The sequence below is a fragment of the Cetorhinus maximus genome, chromosome 22 (genome assembly GCF_964194155.1).
Source record: "Cetorhinus maximus chromosome 22, sCetMax3.hap1.1, whole genome shotgun sequence".
Classification (NCBI taxonomy): domain Eukaryota; kingdom Metazoa; phylum Chordata; class Chondrichthyes; order Lamniformes; family Cetorhinidae; genus Cetorhinus; species Cetorhinus maximus.
The window spans coordinates 57,494,342-57,515,936 of NC_135900.1; the positions used below are offsets into that span (position 1 = coordinate 57,494,342).

General features: G+C 44.3%; 1 protein-coding gene and 1 non-coding gene across 4 annotated transcripts in view; one reads left to right on the top strand and one right to left on the bottom strand.

Annotated features, from left to right (window-relative positions):
• Positions 1-21,595, bottom strand: part of cadps2 (Ca++-dependent secretion activator 2) — a 782,646-nt gene that overhangs the window by 365,880 nt on the left and 395,171 nt on the right. The gene's annotated exons all lie outside the window — the stretch shown is intronic.
• On the top strand, positions 1,053-1,125 carry trnak-cuu (transfer RNA lysine (anticodon CUU)). Its single transcript has one exon. It is a non-coding gene; the product is annotated as a tRNA-Lys (tRNA).

The window sequence follows — 21,595 nt, forward strand, 5'->3', positions numbered from 1 at the left end:
TCATGCTGCAACTCGCAGCTTGGTGGAGCAGACCATCAGGGTGCTGAAAATGAGGTTCCGGTGCCTAAACTGGTCTGGTAGAACACTGCAATATAGTCCACAGAGGGTGTCACGCATCGCAGTCACCCGCTGCGCCCTTTACAACCTGGCGCTGCAACAGGGCGAGCAGCTGGCTGAGCAGGAGATGCAGGTCTTCTCCGATGACATTGACGGGGATGAGGGTGAGGAGGTCCTCGAAGGCGATGATGACAATGATGAGGCCCTCCCACTAGCCAGACAAGGCAGGTGCACTCGGAAAGCCCTCATAGTTGCTAGATTAGTGGAAGATGATGATGACATGCAGTGAGGATACACCATAAAATCCTCACATTGCATCTACAAACGTTTGACTCCAGCCTGGCTCATGGCAACATATATACCCTCTATGATAATGCTCCTGTCATGGAGATGCAGTGGAAGCCCTAATAGTCAATCGATTGCAGGAGGATGATGATGACATGCAGTGAGGACACTCCATAGATCTTCACATAGCCTCTGAGAATGTCTGACTTCTGTCTGGCTGAGGGCAGCTCACTTGCGCTCAGTGATCAGGGTCATGTCATAGAGACGCAGCCATGAAACCTTAGAAGCATCTGATCCTTTGTTTGCCTTCAGCATCTGAGCCCTTCAGAAGCACAGTATCACTGGTCACAGGTGCTGAAAAGATGGGGGCCAGGCCCTCCTTAAAGGTGCTGAGAACACACCTAGAGAATGAGAGAACTCTGTGACACCTGTCCACAACATTCTGGCAGCAATGACAAGCACCATCGATCAGTAATGTTTCCAGGGAGTGTGAGGCTGGACCATCACTTTGGTCTGAAGGCTGCACAAAGCACAGGGAAGGTGCCCTGGACTGGGACACCTGCCTTTATCTTGTGCAGAAAAGTTTCACATCTGAGTGACAAGAACAGTGCTCAAGAGAACAAGGAACCATAGGCAGGGAGATATTCTTGGAAGTTTACTGCCAATAGTGAACATTATGTGTAAGTGATTAACAACCGTGCCCAGGCTGGTCCTGGCTAGCTCAGTCGGTAGAGCATGAGACTCTTAATCTCAGGGTTGTGGGTTCCAGCCCCACGTTGGGCGCTGTAATATTACGAGGTGTCAGCTGTGGCTCAGTTCATAGCACCCTCGCCTTTAAATCAGAAGGTTGTGGGTTCATGTCCCACTCCCGGAAACCAAGAAGTGTGATTGTACTCGAAAGAGTTACAATCTGTGACTGTTGATAACTCGAAAGAGTTACACCTTCTTAACGAGGTGTCAGCTGTGGCTCAGTTCATAGTACCCTCGCCTTTGAATCAGAGGGTTGTGGGTTCATGTCCCACTCCCGGAAACCAAGAACTGTGAATGTACTCGAAAGAGTTACAATCTGTGACTGTTGATAACTCAAAAGAGTTACTCTGATTCTCTGGTTATCAAACGAGGTGTCAGCTGTGGCTCAGTTCATAGCACCCTCGCCTTTGAATCAGAAGGTTGTGGGTTCATGTCCCACTCCCAGAAACCAAGAACTGTGAATGTACTCGAAAGAGTTACAATCTGTGACTGTTGATAACTCGAAAGAGTTACACCTTCTTAACGAGGTGTCAGCTGTGGCTCAGTTCATAGTACCCTCGCCTTTGAATCAGAGGGTTGTGGGTTCATGTCCCACTCCCGGAAACCAAGAACTGTGAATGTACTCGAAAGAGTTACAATCTGTGACTGTTGATAACTCAAAAGAGTTACTCTGATTCTCTGGTTATCAAACGAGGTGTCAGCTGTGGCTCAGTTCATAGCACCCTCGCCTTTGAATCAGAAGGTTGTGGGTTCATGTCCCACTCCCGGAAACCAAGAACTGTGAATGTACTCGAAAGAGTTACAATCTGTGACTGTTGATAACTCGAAAGAGTTACACCTTCTTAACGAGGTGTCAGCTGTGGCTCAGTTCATAGCACCCTCGCCTTTGAATCAGAGGGTTGTGGGTTCATGTCCCACTCCCGGAAACCAAGAACTGTGAATGTACTCGAAAGAGTTACAATCTGTGACTGTTGATAACTCGAAAGAGTTGCACCTTCTTAACCTTCCTAACCCTGCCGTTACATCTTGGTGCTCCCCAGACGTCCACAGCGGAGGTGGAGGCAGCCTGCTGACTGCTATGCCCTGTTTGTGATGACCTTGGTGAGTGTCCTCTGGAGGGCCGAGACCTGGAGGGACTGACCTGCTTTCGGGGGCCTGCTGTGTGGCACTGGCACCCTCCTCAAGTTGTTCATCCACTGATGGAAGTTCAGACTGAATGACATTAAAAAATAAAATCCAAACTATCTTCCTGCTCCAGGTTTCCCAAATTTCTTCTGTTTTCCCTGAACCTATGTTTGGCTCGTCTTCACTCTTGAGATCAACTCTACACAGTAGGTGCTGGCAGACCATTTAACCTATGGAAACATCACAGTTGATCTAAATCCAGCATTACCTCACGTTCCTTGCATACAATTTCACTGGATTACCATCAGGAACAAGAGCTCTGGCTGATATCCATGGTCTCTAACCCAGGGGCACTGAGCCCATGGCCAGTTGCAGCCTTGGCTGAGATCAGGTGGCTCTTCACAGACATCGGACCAGAACTGGTGACCTTTCTGTATGGTTCAGTACAAAACTGGGCAATGCATTTATCAGCAGAGCCATCAGCAAGCACCTTAAAAATGGTAACTATCTCACTTCATCAGGATCCAGCTCATGGACTTAGGCACGCTTTTAATTTTTCTAGATTTTGCAACCATTGTTCGTACGCACATAAACAGTATGCTGGAGATTGACATGATTGTAGTATGCGGTTAGTGACACACCAGAATGAGCGAGCTAAATGTAGATTATTCCGGCACCCCATTGACAGCAGCGATTTTATTCTTAATGAGTGCAAATAGATCAACATCCAATTGTAATCTAAAGCTTGAAGGGAGCTCCGATTGAATTGTGATGACATTGCACAAGCCAGCAACTAAATTGTTCCAACTGATGGGGCTAGACTTCTGTGTCTCTCCCAAGCACATTTAGACTTCAAAGACTATAATTATAGCTTATTTTACTGATTTAGCAGTTTAAGCACCATTAAACGTGCCAGCTTTCCTGCAGCTAGGATTCATCTTGTGTCTTAGTCACACTCTAACCTTCAAAACAGGAATCAATGCATTGGTCAAAATCTATATCACAGCAAACTTTGTAACTGCCCAACTGCATTGGAGGCAACTAGCTTAAAATATCAAACCAACAACATCATCACAAGGCACTGTTGTTAATTCTGTGATCATGCTGTTAAAAGCCAGATGTGAGAAATCACTCTTGTCGAGGTGAAGTCAGCCTGCAGTCAAAGGCAGTGCTAAATGGGCTGCAGCTTCAAAGATCTGACAGGCTAATCATTTCCTTCTTCCAAACAAAAAATCACAAACTCCCTGACCTACAGGTGCCAGCAATTCTCTGCTAACTCACTTCACTGACTGTTTTTTTCCATCTGCAAGGAGATTATTCAAACATAAAGTGGATCACCAGTGAGCCCAATCCAGTTGTCAGCCAGAATCAGAGAAGTGGCTGATTTTTGTCCCTTTCTGTCAATAGCACTGAGGTCTTCTGAATTTAACTCTACTGTTCCTCCAGAGAAGATTATACAGCATACCACATTCTGGGGATTAAACCTGGGGCCTACCTGCCCTGTATGGCTGAGCACCATCCTGTGCATTGTTAAGCATTATGTAGTATTTGTAGCATGGAAACAGGCCTTTCTGCCCAACAAATTTATGTTGGTTATTTTGTTTCCTTTTTCTTTATTGGTTTACTTATTTTCTTTTATTTCTCTTTTTGTTTTCCTTTTCTGACTTTTGGACAACAGTCATACATGATCCTGCCATTCACACCTCCTCTAGGCACACTTTTTTTTTAAACTTGTCCCATTATCACTCCCTTTGGCCTTGCACTAGGGACCCTTTTGCAAATTAATCTCTCCTGTCCTCACCCTATCACAGACCTTTCCCTTTGTTCCTTTTCCCACCCTTCCCCCTTTCACTTGTTCAAAACCTATTATGTTTCCAACTTTTCCCACTCCTGATGAAAGGTCACAGACCTGAAACGATTAACTTTGTTACTCTCTCACAAATGCTCCCAGATCTGCTGAGTATTTCCAGCATTTTCTATTTTTATTTCAGATTTCCAGCATCTGCAGTATTTTGCTTTAGTATTAATGTCTATAGCAGTGTTTATTTACTTATTTAATTTTTAATTCATTCACAGGTTGTGGGCTTCACTGGCTGGGCCAGCATTTATTGCCCATCCCTAATTGCCCTCGAGAAGGTGGTGGTGAGCTGCCTTTTTGAACCATTGCAGTCCATGTGGTGTAGTTACACCCACAGTGCTGTTACGAAAGGAGTTCCAGGATTTTGACCCAACGACAGTGAAGGAATGGTGATATATTTCCAAGTCAGGATAGTGAGTGAGTTGGAAAGGAACTTCTAGGTGGTGATGTTCTCAGCTATCTGCTGCCCTTGTCCTTCTAGATGGTAGTGGTCATGGGTTTGGAAAGTGCTGTCGAAGGAACCTTGGTGAATTCCTGCAGTGCATCTTGTAGATAGTACACATTGCTGCGTTGGTGGTGGAGGGAGTAAATGTTTGTGGATGTGGTGCCAATCAAGAGGGCTGCTTTGTCCTGGACAGTGTCAAGTTTCTTGAGTGTTGTGGGAGCTGCACTCATCCAGGCATTCCATCACACTCCTGACTTGTGCCTTGAAAATGGTGGACAAGATTGGGGGAGTCAGGAGGTGAGTTACTCGTCGCACGATTCCTAGCCTCTGACCTGCCCTTCTAGTCACAGTATTTACATAGCTAGTCCAGTTCAGGTTCTGGTCAATGGTAACCTCCAGGATGTTGATAGTGGGGAATTCAGTGATGGTATTGCCATTGAACATCAAGGGGCGATGGTTGGATTCTCTCTTGTGGAGATGGTCATTGTCTGACACTTGTGTGGCACAGATGTTACTTGCTACTTGTCAGCCAAAGCCTGGATATTGTCCAGATCCTGCTGCATTTGGACATGGACTGCTTCAGTATCTGAGGAGTTGCGAATGGTGCTGTACATTGTGCAACCATCAGCAAATATCCCAACTTCTGATCTAAGGATGGAAGGAATGTCATTGATGAAGTAACTGAAGATGGTTGAGCTGAGGACACTACCTTGAGGGACTCCAGCGGTGATGTCCTGGAACTGAGATGACTGACCTCCAACCACCACAACCATCTTCCTTTGTACTAGGTATGACTCCAAGCAGCAGAGTTTCCCCCCGATTCCTATTGACTCCCGTTTTGCTAGGGCTCCTTGATGCCACACTCGGTCGAATGCTGCCTTGATGTCAAGGGCAGTCACTCTCACCTTAACTCGGCAGTTCAGCTCTTTTGTCCATGTTTGAGCCAAGACCGCAAGAGGTCAGGAGCCGAGTGGCCCTGGCAGGACCCAAACTGGGCGTCAGTGAGCAGGTTATTGCTAAACAAGTGCCGCTTGATAGCACTGTTGATGACCCTTTCCATTAATTTACTGATCATTGAGTAGGAATATGGGGCAGTAATTAGCCAGGTTGGATTTGTCCTGCTTTATGTGTACAGGACATGCCTGGGCAATGTTCCACATAGCTGGGTAGATGCCAGTGTTGCAGCTGTACTGGAACAGCTTGGCTAGGGGCGCAGCAAGCTCTGGAGCACAAGTCTTCAGTACTATTGCCAGAATATTGTCAGGGCCCTTAGCCTTTGCAGTATCCAGTGCCTCCATGATCATCCATTCGGCACTTCTGGCTGAAGATTGTAGCATATGCTTCAGCCCTAACTTTTGCATTGATGTGCTGGGCTCCTCCATCAATGAGGATGGGGATATTTGTGGAGCCTCCTCCTCCAGTGAGTTGTTTAATTGTCCAACACCATTCACGACTGCATGTGGCAGGACTGCAGAGCTTAGGTCAGATCCATTGGTTGTGGAATCACTTAGCTCTGTCTATCACTTGCTGCTTATGCTGCTTGGCACACAAGTAATCTTGTGTTATAGCTTCACGAGGTTGACACCTCATTTTTTGAGTGCTGCTCCTGGCATGCCCTCCTGCACTCTTCTTTGAACCAAGGTTGATCGCCTGGCTTGATGATAATGGTAGATTGGGGGATATGCCAGGCCAAGAGGTTACAGATTGTGTTCGAATACAATTCTGCTGCTGCTGCTGGCCCACAGCGCCTCATGGATGCCCAGTCTTGAGTTGCTAGATCTGTTCGAAATATATCTCATTTAGCAAGGTGGTAGTGCCACAGAACATGATGGAGGGTATCCCCAATGTGAAGGAGGGATTTTGTCTCCACAACGACTTTGCGGTGGTCACTCCTACCGATACTGTTACAGACAGATGCATCTGCGGTAGGTAGGTTGGTGAGGATGAGGTCAAGTATGTTTTGCCCTCTTGTTGGTTCCCTCACCACCTGCCACAAACCCAGTCTAGCTGCTATGTCATTTAGGACTTGGCCAGCTCGGTCAGTAGTGGTGCTACCGAGCCACTCGTGGTGATGGACATTGAAGTCCCCCACCCAAAGTACATTCTGCGCCCGTGCCACCCTCAGTGCTTCTTCCAAGTGGTGTTAAATATAGAGGAGCACTGATGTATTAGCTGAGGGAGGGCAGTACATGGTAATCAGCAGGTTTCCTTGCCCATGTTTGACCTGATGCCATGAGACTTCATGGGGCCCGGAGTCGACATTGAGGACTCCCAGGGCAACATTGTGCCGCCACTCTGATGGTCATGGTGGTGTCTGGACATTATCTGTAAGGTGTGATTCCTTGAGGATGACTATGTCAGGCTTTTGCTTGACTAGCCTGTGAGACAGCTCTCCCAATTTTGGCACTAGCCCCCAGGTGTTAGTCAGGAGGACTTTGCTGGGTCGACAGGGCTGTGATTGCCGTTGTCGTTTCTGCTGCCTAGGTCGATGCCGGGTGTCCGTCCAGTTTTCTTCCTTTTTTGTGACTTTGTAGCAGTTTGATACAACTGAGTGGCTTGCTGGGCCATTTCAGAGGGCATTTAAGAGTCAACCACATTGTTGTGGAATTACATGTAGGCCAGACCAGGTAAGGACGACAGATTTAATTCCTTAAAGGACATTAGTGAACCAGATGGGTTTTTACAACAATCAACAATGGTTTCATCGTCATCATTAGACTTTTAATTCCAGATTTTTATTTTATTCAAATTCCACCATTTGCCATGGCGGAATTCAAACCTAGGGTCTCTGGATTACTAGTCCAGCGACAATACCACTACGCCATCGCCTCCCCATGCTCCACGTGATCCTCCTCCCACCTGATTATGTCTTACTCTGTCAGCATAACCTTTCAACAGTATTTAAAACTTAACTCTTCAATTAAGCTTTTGGCCACTTGCCCCAATATTGCCCATATGTGGCTCAGTGTCTAATTTTGCTTCATAAAGTTTTTCTGAAGTGCCTTAGAAAGTTTTATTACATTAAACATAACAGTGGCATAGTGGTAATGTCTCATGTTCTGGGGACAAGGGTTCAAATCCCACCATGGCAGCTGGTGAAATTTAAATTAAATGAATAATCTGGAATTGTAAAACTAGTCTCAGTGATGGCGATCATGAAACCATTGTCAATTGTTATAAAAACCTCTCTAGTTTACTAATGCCCTTTAGAGAAGGAAATCTGCCATCCAAACCTGGTCTGGCCTACATGTGACTCCAGGCCCACAGAAACGTGGTTGACTCTTAACTGCCCTCAGAAATGGTGTGGCAAGCCACTCTGCTCAAGGGCAATTAGGGATGGGCAACACATGCTGGCCTTGCCAATGACACCCACATCCCATGAAAGACTAATATAAATATAACTTCTTGTTGTTCCTTTCTCTCTCATTATGCTTTACCAACTTCCTCGTACATGCATCTATACCATTTACTTCAACTGCTCCATGGGGTTAGCAAGTTCCACATTCTAACCACTCCTTGGTAAAGAGGATTCTTCTGCATTCTTTGCTGAATATATTTGTGACTATCTATAGATGACAAAACTGTAACACAACAATATGCTGCCTTTAAAAGCGTGTCGCTCAAATACAGTCCCAAGAGGGGAAAAGTAGGGCAACTAAAGCCACAACTCCTTGGATGACAAAAACGGTGAAGTTAAAGCAGAAAAAGGAGGCGTAGGATAGATGTCAGGGTGATAGGACAAGTGCAAATCAGTGTGAATCTAGAAAATTCAGAGAGGAAGTGAAAAAAGAATTAAGGGGAACATATGGAGAATGAGGGAAGAGACTGGCAACTAACATAAAAGGGAGTCCAGAAGTCTTCTATAGGCATAGCAAAAGTAAAAAGATAGTAAGAGGAGTTGGGGGGGAGGAGGGGGGGGGAGTGAGCCCGATTAGGAAGCAAAAAGGGGATCTACAGAATGAAGGCAACGGGCATGGCTAAAGTACTAATTGAGTACTTTACAGCTGTCTTTACCATGGAAGAAGATGCTGTCAAAGTTAGAGTGAAAGTGGAGGTAGTTAAGACACTGAATGGACTAAAAATTGATAAAGGGAAGGTTTTAGCTTAGCTGGCTGTACTTTAATTTGTTAAGTCATCAGGACCACGAGATTCCTCCCTTAGTATCCTGGAATGTTAGGGCTGAAATTGCAGAGGCACTGGTCATAATCTTCCAATCCTTCTTGGATACAGGGGTGGTGCCAGAGGAATAGAGAATTGCAAATGTTACGCCCTTGCTCAAAAGAGAGTGCAAGGATAAACTCAGCAACTACAGGCCAGTCAGTTTAACCTCAGTGGTGGGACAGCTTGTAAAAACAATAACCTGGGACAAAATCAAGTCACTTGGATTAATTAAGGAAAGTTAGCATGGATTTGTTAAGGGCAAATCAGGCTGAACTAACTTGCTTGAGTTTCTTGATGAGGTGACAAGGTTGATGAGGATAATGCAGTTGATGAGATATACGTAGAGTTCTAAAAGGCATTTGGTAGAGTGCCACATAACAGCCTTGTCAGCAAAGTTGAAGCTCATGGGATAAAAGGGACAGCTTGGACATAAGTTGGCTGAATGACAGGAAACACAAGAGTAGAGGTGAATGGTTATTTTTGGGATAAGGCATAAATAGTTGGGATCCTCAGGGGTCAGTAACATGGCCACTACTTTTCTTGATATATATTAGTGATCTAGACTTGGATGTACAGGACATCATTTCAAAATGTGCAGATGACACAAAATTTGGAAGTATTGTGAAATGTGAGGAGAATTGAGATAGACTTGAAAAGGACATAGGCAGGCTGGTGGAAAGGGCAGACACGTGCCAGCTCTGCAGGCCAACCAGATCAGTCCTGTTCTCCCATTATATCCCCATAACCCTGCAGGTTTATTTCCTTCTAATGCCTTATCTAATCTCTTTTTGAAATCATCAATTGTCTCTGCTTCCACCACCTTCGTAGGGCAGCGAGTTTCAGGTCATGATCAATAGCTGCATAAAAAAGTTCTTCTTCACATCCCCCCTGCATCTCCTGCCCAAAACATTAAATCTGTGTCCCACAAGTCCTTGTACCATCAGCTAATGGGAACAGCTTTTCTTTGTTTACCTTATTTACACCTGTCATAAAATATTACGCCTCTATCAAATCTCCCCTCAACCTCCTTTGCTCCAAAGAGATCAACTCCAGCTTCTCCAACCTAACCTTGTCACTAACATCCCTCATCCCTGGAACCATTCTGGTAAATCTCCTTTGCACCCTCTCAAGAACACTTGCATCTTTCCTAACGTGCCGTGACCAGATGCAATATTCTAGTTGTGGCCTAACCAGAGAGGCTGTATGTCCAAACACCCAATCCTCACAAATGATCATGGACTGTTGGTAGCAGAATTTGGCCGAGGGAACTATCACATACAAACCTGTTCCTTTCTTCAGGGCTTACTGGATGCTGACCAGGATCTCTGACTACTTTATCCACCTCTAATCCAAAGATAAAGAACCAAACTATAGGGTCAACAAGAGAATGTGGCACTTCCCGGGTGGGAACCACACCAGTGTGCATTCATCTACTAAACCAGTGAAGTTGCTTATCATTTTTATTTAAACAGAAAGGCAATCTGGAATGCACTGCCAGAAAGGGTGATGGACGCAGATTCAATAGTAATTTTCAAGAGAAAATTAAATATGCAAAAAAATGAGGGACAGAATTAGTTTGCTCTTTCAAACTGCCAGCACAAGCAGGAACAGCCAAATGGCCTCCTTCTATTCTAGAAGATTCTAGGATTCCATATTAAAAAGATGCTTTAACAAAAACAGAAAATGTTGGAAAACACCCAGTGCTTAGGCAGAAACTGAGGAGAGAGAGAGAGAGAAGTAGAGTTAACATTTCTGGTCAATGGCTCTGTATCAACCTGAAACACAGCTGGGAACTTTAACCACATAAAATGGGCAACTTTGGATTGGGTGGGAGGTCAATGTCTGAAAGATTGGAATCTTGAACCAAACACACCTCCAACCCGCTCACGTCCCACTTTGATGGAGGGAGGAAGATAGGAGGGGACCAACCTTCATATGTTCTTAATCTTGCCACACTGCAAGGATAAGGATTGACACTTCAAAAATTACAGTGAGGTGATGACTCATTCTTATTCCCCATTTTGAGTTTTACTTTGAATGAATGGTTTTTCCGAGCCTCAGGAAAGCTGTCAGATACTCCTAGGCAGGACTGTTGGATCCAGGAAGTAAGGCCTTTATACCTACCTGCTGGATCCAGTGTGCCTGCCTGCAGGGCAAACCCCAGGATCAGAAATCTCCCTGTGACCGGATCCTATCAATTTCCTCATACCAGGCATCCAACCTCCACCCCAGTCCTCCCATCTGTGCCTCCCTAACCAGGCCTCTGCTCCCCTTCCCAGGTTTCCCACCTCTCTCACCCTGGCCTCAGCTTCTCTTTGCAGGCATTCAATCACATTCCCAAGCCTCCTACCTCTCCCTCATCCCACCCAGCTCCCAGTCATCTGATTCCCCCACTCCCACAAACCCCATCCCCTAGGCCTCCAATCCCCTTCTCCTGCCTCTGACTCCCTCCCCATCCTGCTGGGACTGACCCTCTTCCCACCCTCCCACCTCCAGCATTGGTGTAATTGTCCTGTGCCTCAATGACCAGCTCCCCACTCATTAAAACTGCACAGTGTGCAGGGAAATCCTAGCTCTTGAGTTGCCAATGTCTCACTGCAAGCCCCATCCCTGCCCTTGCCACGGTACAAATAAGTTAAAATCCAGGCCCTTAATTCTGTGTCTCTCTGACAGGTGCTTCTTGACCTGCTGTTTTCTGACATGTTCTGTTTTTGCTCGGTTTCTGGCAGCTGAATCTGTTTTTGCCTTTGACAGCTACCTTTGTCTGGTTAGCGAGGCTAGTCAAACGTGGTCCATAATTTAACTTAGAACTGATCCTCCCTACCTTGTTACAAACTGTAGAATGAATTGGCACAGATTCATCACATGGTCTGCACATTAATCATATTTTTCACGTTGCTTTCTGGCAGACACACAATATACTTGCAGTCATCAGAGAGTCAGGCCACAGCTGTTCCTGTCCTATTATCAGCAGCGAGTTGTTGGATTGACTGCAAGGCAGTGAGCAAAATTGGCCACTAAAATGGGAGCATTGTAATTGACTTGTCATTTGTGATAAAGTTGTCTGTGTGGCAGTAGAGAGATATGCCTTCCATTGCAGAATGAGATGAGCTAAACTGTGGGCCGGCAACTGGAGGGCTGGATGATTAGCACAGCAATTTCGAGGCACCACAGGAAATTGAAAAAGTTGTTGCGTCTTTTGTGAAGTTCACTGGCCTATCTAATTTAGTGAAGGCCTGGTTCACCCAGTTTGAAAGCCCAGGGGACAATGGTGTCACTTCTGCACCATCGTTTAACCAAAATAAAAACAAGGTGCTGAACCCCAGAGAACAAAGCGGCAATACACTGAGGGAGCATGGGGATGAACTTCTGCATTAGTTTGCCTTCTGGAATGTAGAGATCACAGATGATTTTTCATCTAAGCATGATGAACTAGGTAAAGTCAGAACCTTGTGCAAGTTAATCCAGCCTGTGCCATGTAGAGCGTGACCCAGTGAAGTCAAATGATACATGCAGCACAGGTTAACAGAAAGCACATGTTTTCTTCTAACTATTGTGAAATTGGCCTGAAGTTTTATCCAGAGTTTAAAAGTATGGCCCTAGGACCAAGTGCTATTCATAAAATGCAATGTTAGCTGTAGCTCAATGTCAGCACTCTCACCTCTCCAACAGAAGGCTGTGGGTTCAAATCCTACTCCACAGTCTTGAGCACATTATCTGGGGTGACACTCCAATGTAGCCTTAGGAAGTTCAGTAGTGTTGGAGGAGATGAGACCTCAAACCGAGGCCCTGCCTGCTTTCTCAGCTGTGTGTAAAAGATCCCATGACATTATTTTGAAGAAGAGCAGGGGAGTTCTGGGAGCTATCCCTCAGCCAACATGACTAAAACAGGTCATCTGGTTATTATCCTATTACTGTTTGAGAGATCTTACTGTGCGCAAACTGGCTGCCCGGTTTCCTCCATTACAATCATGACAACACTTCAAAAATATTTAATTGGCTGTAAAGGGTTTTGGGATCTCCCGGGGTTATGAAAGCTGCTATGCAAGTGCATCTTTTTTTCTGTTTTAGAAGTAGGACATTCAGCTGGGTATGGATGTTAAATTTCATATACCAATCATCATTTTTTAAATTTACATTTTCCAACATTTTTGTCACTTAGTCTGATTCCATCGCTTTGCGATCTGATTTACAGTATTAATCTGAAGCAATTGCTTAAGAACATTAGAGTATTCGAAATAGGACTAGGAGTAGACTATAAATCCCTCAAACCTGAACAGCAATTTGATTAGATCATGGTTGAACTTTTACATCAACAGCACTTTCATGCCCTTTGCCTACATCACTTGATTCCCTTAAAATCTATCAATCTCAGTCTTGAATATACTCAATGACTGAACATCCATAGCCCTCTGGGGAAGAGAATTCCAAAGATTAACAATCCTCTGAGTAATTATGTTTCTTCTTATCTCATTCCTAAGTGTCCAACCCCTAGTTCTAGGCTTTCTAACCAGGGGAAACAGGCTCTTTATTTTCTCTGCCAAACCCTCTTCGTATTTTGTGCATTTCAAATAGCTCTCCTATCATTCTTCTAAACTCCAGAGAATATAAAAGCAAAAAACTGCGGATGCTGGAAATCCAAAACAAAAATAAAAATGCCTGGAAAAACTCAGCAGGTCTGGCAGCATCTGCGGAGAGGAACACAGTTAACGTTTCGAGTCCGTATGACTCTTTAACAGAACTGAGTAAAAATAGGTGAAATATAAGCTGGTTTAACGGGGCGGGGGAGACAAGTAGAGCTGGATAGAGGGCCAGTGATAGGTGGAGATAACCAAAAGATGTCATAGACAAAACGACAAAGAGGTGTTGAAGGTGGTGATATTATCTAAGGAATGTGATAATTAAGGGTAGAAAGCAGGAAAAGCAAGGTACTGATAGCCCTAGTGGGGGTGGGGTGGGGTGAAGGAATCGAAATAGGCTAAAAGGTAGAGATAAAACAATGGATGGAAATACATTTAAAAATAATGGAAATAGGTGGGAAAAGAAAAATCGATATAAATTATTAGAAATAAAAGGTTGGTTGGGGGGCAGTGTGGAATCGGAAAGGGGGTGGGGATGGAGGAGCGAGTTCATGATCTAAAATTGTTGAACTCAATATTCAGTCCGGAAGGCCGTAAGGTGCCTAGTCAGAAGATGAGGTGCTGTTCCTCCAGTTTGCGTTGAACTTCACTGGAACAATGCAGCAGGCCAAGGATAGACATGTGTGCATGAGAGCAGGGTGGAGTGTTGAAATGGAAAGCGACAGGGAGGTCTGGGTCATGCTTGCGGACAGACCGAAGGTGTTCAGCAAAGCGGTCACCCAGTCTGCGTTTGGTCTCTCCAATGTAGAGGAAACCGCATTGGGAGCAACGAATGCAGTAGACTAAATTGAGGGAAGTGCAAGTGAAATGCTGCTGCTCTTGAAAGGAGTGTTTGGGCCCTTGGACGGTGAGGAGAGGGGAAGTAAAGGGGCAGGTGTTGCACCTTCTGCGGTTGCATGGGAACGTGCCGTGGGAGGGGGTTGAGGTGTAGGGGATGATGGAGGAGTGGACCAGGGTGTCCTGGAGGGAATGATCCCTGCGGAATGCCGCCAGGGGGTGAAGGGAAGATGTGTTTGGTGGTGGCATCATGCTGGAGTTGGCGGAATTGGCGGAGGATGATCCTGTGAATGCGGAGGCTGGTGGGGTGATAAGTGAGGACAAGGGGGACCCTATCATGGTTCTGGGAGGGAGAGGAAGGTGTGAGGGCGGATGCGTGAGAGATGGGCTGGACACGGTTGAGGGCCCTGTCAACCACCGTGGGTGGAAAACCTCGGTTAAGGAAGAAGGAAGACATGTCAGAGGAACTGTTTTTGAAAGTGGCATCATCAGAACAGATGCGACGGAGGCGAAGGAACTGAGAGAATGGGATGGAGTCCTTCCAGGAAGCGGGGTGTGAGGAGCTGTAGTCGAGGTAGCTGTGGGAGACGGTAGGCTTGTAATGGATATTGGTGGACAGTCTATCACCAGAAATTGAGACAGAGAGGTCAAGGAAGGGAAGTGTCAGAGATGGACCATGTGAAAATGATGGAGGGGTGGAAATTGGAAGCAAAATTAATAAATTTTTCCAGGTCCAGACGAGAGCATGAAGCAGCCCCGAAGCAATCATCGATGTACCGGCGAAAGAGTTGTGGGAGGGGTCCGGAGTAGGACTGGAACAAGGAATGTTCCACATACCCCATAAAGAGACAGGCATAGCTGGGACCCATGCGGGTACCCATAGACACACCTTCTTATTTGGAGGAAGTGAGAGGAGTTTAAGGAGAAATTGTTCAGTGTGAGAACAAGTTCAGCCAGACGGAGGAGAGTAGTGGTGGATGGGGATTGTTCGGGCCTCTGTCATACGGACTCGAAACATTGACTGTGTTCCTCTCCGCAGATGCTGTCAGACCTGCTGAGTTTTTCCAGGCATTTTTGTTTTTGCTTTGGATTTCCAACATCCGCACTTTCTTGCTTCAATCAAAAAGAACCTCAGTACAATCGTATTGACTTTTGGAAAATACAGATTACTGTTTAGAAGAGACTAACTCCAGAAATTGCAGTCTACATCGGGCTCAACACCACTGGAATTTCAAGACTACTGTGGAAAAAATCTGCCTCAGCCACAAACAGTGAATTCTCTATATTTTTTACCTTTTATCATTGAGTCTTAATTTGGCCAAAAGATAACATCCTATCGTATAACTTGTAATTTTGCATGCGTGTGTCTGCGTGTGTGTGTGTGCATGCCCACATGCATATGTTGCGAAGGTCAGAATGTGGGTTTACCAACTCAATAAAAACTAAACCTTTGTGTTTAAACTCATGAAAGCCTGTTGGACTGAGTTCTTTGCAATCAGCACGTAAATGGTTAAGTAGACACTGAATTAATACCTTCATCTTTATAAATTACAAAAACCCTGCTACAATCGATAGAGGAATGGGAAAGAAAGGCCAAATCTTGACATGTGTCCTCACTGGTCATAACACCAAGCACTTTCCTCCCAAATGTATAGAACTCTTGGATTATAAAAGAACCTCATTGTTTTTGACAACTACTGTGTATTGGCATTACTCCATGAATTGAGAATGTGCACAAACTTCTTTTATAGAAATATTAAAATACTAGGGAAGCATTTCCTTTGCTGACTCCATGTCAGCCATCTCCTAAACATAACAGGAACATTTTCTATGCTTAACGTATTTAGGAAAATTATAAAATAACATCGTTTGCAATTTTGCTGTAAATAATGAATGAGGTAAGGAAAACTGCCCTTCCTAACATTCTGATTTTTCCCCTTTAAGTGACTGACCACCGTAATTTCTAATTAGGTAAAGTCAAAGAGTGAGCGATTAAATTGAAAATAAATAACATGACTTGTCCTTCTCATCATGCCCAAATGTAAAGACGTTTCTTTCAACTGGATCATATGACGGTTGATGACCAATGAAAATTAGCATTACTTGCGAAGTACAAAAACCTGCTAAGACGCAGTCATCATTTTTTTTAATAAACAGTGTACTTGACATATATAGGTTTTTTTTATAACTAGGATTACACAGTTAGAATCAATTCAAATATCTCAAATTCCAATTCACATCATTGTTCATTTAAAATTCAAAACTGCCAAGATGTGAGAGCCTTATTAACCAGAATTAAAGACTCCCAGATACCTTGAAATTACAACTAGAATGTTACCATGGCCACTAATAAAATTCTAGCTTTCACAATTTAACAGGTTAGTTAACCTTAATACTCCCAATTTAATTCACACTTTTTAACTAAACATAGAATATAACAGCATATTCTCTAAGGAGTAAAGATAAATTACTTTATTCTCACATTGTTTCTTCGGGCACCTTTTCAAATGACTATGATGGAAATATGGACAAAAACAATACTAAAGCAAAAGTTAGCTTTCAGAGATAAATAAAAACTCCAACAACTTTAGACGAAAAAAATTTAAAGGAGGACACCATCTACTTAACGAGACAGCATGACAATCTTTCAATTTCTTTTATTTATCCTTTTTCTCCTTTGTAACAATTTTCAAGTTCTGATGTTTGCAATAGCTCATACAAGAAAGGTCAGTAAGACGTCTTTAAATGGCAAAAAGAATTCTAAACTCTGGTCACACTAAAGCATAATGTTTTGAACAGTTCAAATTGTGTTTCTGCCAAACATTTTCTGTTTTCCTTTCTGTACAATCTTAAAAGCATCTTCTCCGCACAGAAGCTGAAAGTATTTACTATCAGTCTAAGTATGGTTTCAACTGCTAAGTTTTTTTTGTTTTTTGTACTGTCCCCTCGTTATGTTCCTTCTATCGAGTCGCTTTGCTTAGTGAACACAGTTGCACGCCTACCTACTGGTAAGTGAGTTGGTAAACAAGACACTGCAGGCGCAGAGACCAATGTGAGATGAAGCACTTGCTGTTTATTAACACAAGTAACAGAGCACTAACATATGTGTGCTTCTATAACCAGACCCTATTCTAAACTACTGATTAACATTGTATTACCCAATTGCTATGTAGTGCAGGCTGCAATCACGTGGTCAATATGCTCACGTTCCCTTAAAGGTGTATTGTACCTCAGAATACCACATCCCTCCCCCTTTACTCGAAAGTACAGTTTACAATCTTTACAATATATCAACTATTTACATAAATGAACTATTTACAAATTCAGTCTCCCTGGAGGCTTCTTTAAACATGTTGATCATCGTAGTTCTACGACTTTGGATGGTTTATCCGAGGCCTCCCTCTCAGGAGTTATCTGTCCACCAGGCTCTCCAGTAGGAACCTGTAAGTTTGTCTCTTCAAATCTCTCAGGCTCAACGGATTTTACAGGCACTACCAAACCAAGTGGAGTTCCTTCCACATGTGTTGTAGACTCCAACAGGAATGCTTGGTGCATCTTTCTTGTAGATCTGTTTCCCTTTTCCTGAGGTGATCTATGTGTCTCTTAAGTATCTGACCTTCGACCAATATGTGATAGAAAAGGGGTCCTGTCAGTGCAATAACTTCATCTGATAGCCATTTAGGCCCATCTCCAAAGTTCTTTGTAAAAACCCTGTCTCCAACAGTGAAGTTTCTTTCACGACTGTGGTAATCGTGTCCATTTTTCTGGCTCCTTGACTTCTTTCTACCCTCCCCCCAAATTCAGCCTTATGAGGCTCAAACATGTCCTGAGGTGTCTCTTCATTAATAACTCTGCGAGGGCAATACTGGTGGTTGTGTGTGACGTAGTCCTATAGCTGAGTAGGAAACGTCATAATCTAGTTGCAATAGAGTCTCCATCGAGTTTTTTCATTCCGGACTTGAAGGTCTGGACTGCCCTCTCGGCCATACCATTGGATGCAGGGTGGTATGGCGCGGTCTTAACATGTGTTATGCCACTGAGAATTGTAAATCTTTGGAACTGCCCGCTGGTGAATGCCGTTTCATTATCGGACACTATTATCTCTGGTAACCAGTGTATCGCAAAACTGTGACGCAATTTGTCTATGGTGGCGGCAGATGTGGGTGATCTCACCTCGTGTACATCCATCCACTTTGAGTGAGCATCAGTAATCGAGAGGAACATTGTGTCAAAAGAAGGCCCCGCATAGTCAACGTGGAGGCGGACCCATGGCCTTCCTGGCCAATCCCAGGGATGCAGTGGAGTAGAAGGGGGCAATTTCTGTACCTGTTGGCATTGTATGCAGCTCTTGACTAAGTTTTCGATTTCTGTATCCATCCCTGGATGTATCCATAAGTAGCTGCGCGCCACCATTTTCATTCTAGAGATGCCGGGGTGAGCACTAAGCGATTCAGTTAATAATGGCTTTCTTCGTCTCAGAGGCACAATGACTCTCGCTCCCCACACAAGATGCCATCCTGGCAGATGAGCCCATATCTCCTATTAAAATACGGCTTTATTTCATCAGACTTTGGCTCGTTAGACTATCCCTGTAAGACTTGTTCCCTTACGTGAAACAAAACTGGGTTGCAGCCTGTCCACTCTCTTATTTGTTTGGCATGTACTGGTGATGAATCCAGGAAGTTTAATAACAAGATAAGTTCTTGAGGAATAGGGGCATTCACATTGCTGTCTTTTAGAGCAATCAGTCTGTCGACATTTGCAATCTGGCTTCCCGGCTGGTGGATAATAGTAAGCAGCTAGAATCAGTGCCCACCTCAGACGCGATTAAGTGTATTGCCTTATCTTCCTGAACAAGCCTAGTAGTGGTTTGTGATCGGATACAATGGTGAAGTGGTGACCATGGATGTATTGGTGGAACTTCTTAATGCCAGATACAATGGATAAGCCTTCTTTCTCTGTTTGAGAGTATCCTCGTTCTGCAACACTGAGTGTTCTTGAGTTATAACCAAAGGGCTATTCGAAGCCATTCGCCATCCGGTGGGAGAGTATTGCCCCTACTCCATAAGGGGATGCATCGCAGGTCAAAATTAATTCTTTCTTTGAGTCGAAATGTAGCTACAGGGCCGATGAATGTAGCAACTACTTTACTGTTGTAAAAGCCTGTTGTTGTGGAGTTTGCCAAATCCACCTTGTGGTTTTTCTTGAGTAAACCATATAATGGAGACAGTGCTGTTGACAAATTTCGGAGAAAATAGCTATAATAGTTAATCATTCCCAAGAAGGACTTGAGTTCTGTGGCATTTTTCAGTGCTGGCGCCTCACGAATAGCTCTCACCTTGTCTTCTGCTGGGTAAAGGTCCTGCGAGTCGACCCTATGACCCAGGTAAACTACTTCTTTTGCTTGGAAGATACATTTTCTCTTTTCAAACATATTCCAGCTTGTGAGAAAAGCTTCAGTACCTCTTCCAGGTTAGCCAGGTGTTCTTCATCAGCTAGTCCTGTTACTAGGACATCATCGAGATAAACCACAACATGGGGTAAACCTTGAAGTAAATTTCCCATTGGCTGTTGGAAAGTGGCACAAGCTGATGAGACTCCGAAGGGTATACTGGTATAACCCCCTATGTGTGTTGATAGTCACAAAGTCCTGAGAGGCCTCTGGTAAGCGTGGGTCATGTTGAGTTTCATATGTACGGTTCCCCCTGCCAGCTTGGGAGTATAATTCATCAATTTTCGGTATAGGATGCCTGTCTCGTCTGGCCACTTTGTTAATGGTCAACTTGTAGTCCTCGCATATTCGCACACTCTGGTCAGATTTTAGTACTGGAACCATGCGTGCTGCCCATTCAGAAAATTGTACAGGTTGTAAGACTCCCAACCTTTCCAGCCTGTCTAATTCAGCATCAACTTTTTCTCGTAAGACAGAGGGGACTGGCCTCGCCTTCAAGAATCTGGGGGTTGCCCCAGGACCCACATGGATTTTAACTTGCAGTCCCTGAATCTTTCCAAGCTTTTCCCTGAACACAGAGGCATATTTCTGTAATAATTCTTACAGATCTTTCATTAGGAGTTGAAAAATCTCGGTCCACTCCAACTCTGTTTCTTTAAGCCAGTTCCGATGAAGCAGACTTGGGCCCTCCCCTGCTGTCATTATCACAGGTAAAGTAACAGACTGATTGATTTCCATACTGTACTGGAACCTTGCATTTACTTCTTACTCGTATGTCTTCACCACTATATGTCTTTAATTTAGCATCTGAATTTTCCAGATTTAATGAGTGGTCTCCTCCATTCAGATATTTGAACGTATGTTCCTCTATAAATGTCATGGATGCCCCTGTATCCACCTCCATTTGGACGGGTTTCCCATTGACTTTCACTGTCATGTAGATTGGCTCTGTTTTACCCATTTTTAAGTTGTGTAGTGAGTAAATATCGGATTCTGTTTCTCCTGGTTCCTCTATTATGTGGATTTCACGATTTCTACCTTTTTACTTAAAGTTTTGTCTTAATCTGTCTTTACAGTATCGCATAATGTGCCCATTGCGATGGCAGTAGAAATACGCGATTCTTTTAAATTGTCATTCACTTGCAGGCTGTCTGGTTCCATTTCTGCCGTTATTATTCTGGGTTTTCTCTGTTAGACCATTGCTTTTTGCGGGCCTGTTAATGTTGGCTGTTTCCCGCCTTTCCACGGAGCCCTGAGCTTCCGCGCCATTTCTAACCAGTGCTTCCCTCCTGACGCGATGGACGGCGCCATTTTGTGCTCCCTTGATTGCTTCGAAGTCCCTGACTGTGCTCTCCATTGCAAGCACCAACTCCAGCGCCTTGCTGAAGTCTAAATTCTGACAACATTCTTTTTTCAATGACATCTTCATTAATCCCACATACTAATCATTCTCTTAACATGTCATTAATCGATGTCCCAAGCTCTTTGTACTCTGTTAGTTGTTTTAAGGCTGCTACATAGCAAGCGACTGTCTCTCCAGGGGCGTGACACCTCAAATTAAATTTAAAATGCTGCGTCGTTACCGAGGGTTTCAACTGAAAGTGGCTTTTCACAAGATTTACCAACTCATCAAAGCTCTTGGAATCTGGGGCATTGGATGCTGTTAGACCACAAATTAGGCCGTATGTTTTACTGCCACATGTCAATAAGAGGGCCGCTCGCCTCTTCTCCTCCCCCCGATATGCTGTTGATTAAAAAGAAGAACGTGAAGTGTTCAATATAATGCGACCAGTCTTCAGTGGTCTGATTAAATGGTTCGATACGGCCACACTGTGGCATGCTGGAGGGAGATAGCTTTGATGACTATGATGGAGGCTGTACTCACAATCGTCTTGCAAGGCACGGGTGATTTTACTTCTGTTTAATTTCCACGGCTTTCTTTGGTGTCATCGACTGGTCGTGTTTTGCCTCGTCACTAATTGTTATATTCCATTGGGTTGCTTTGCTCAGTGAACACAGTTGCACACCTATCTACTGGTGAGTGA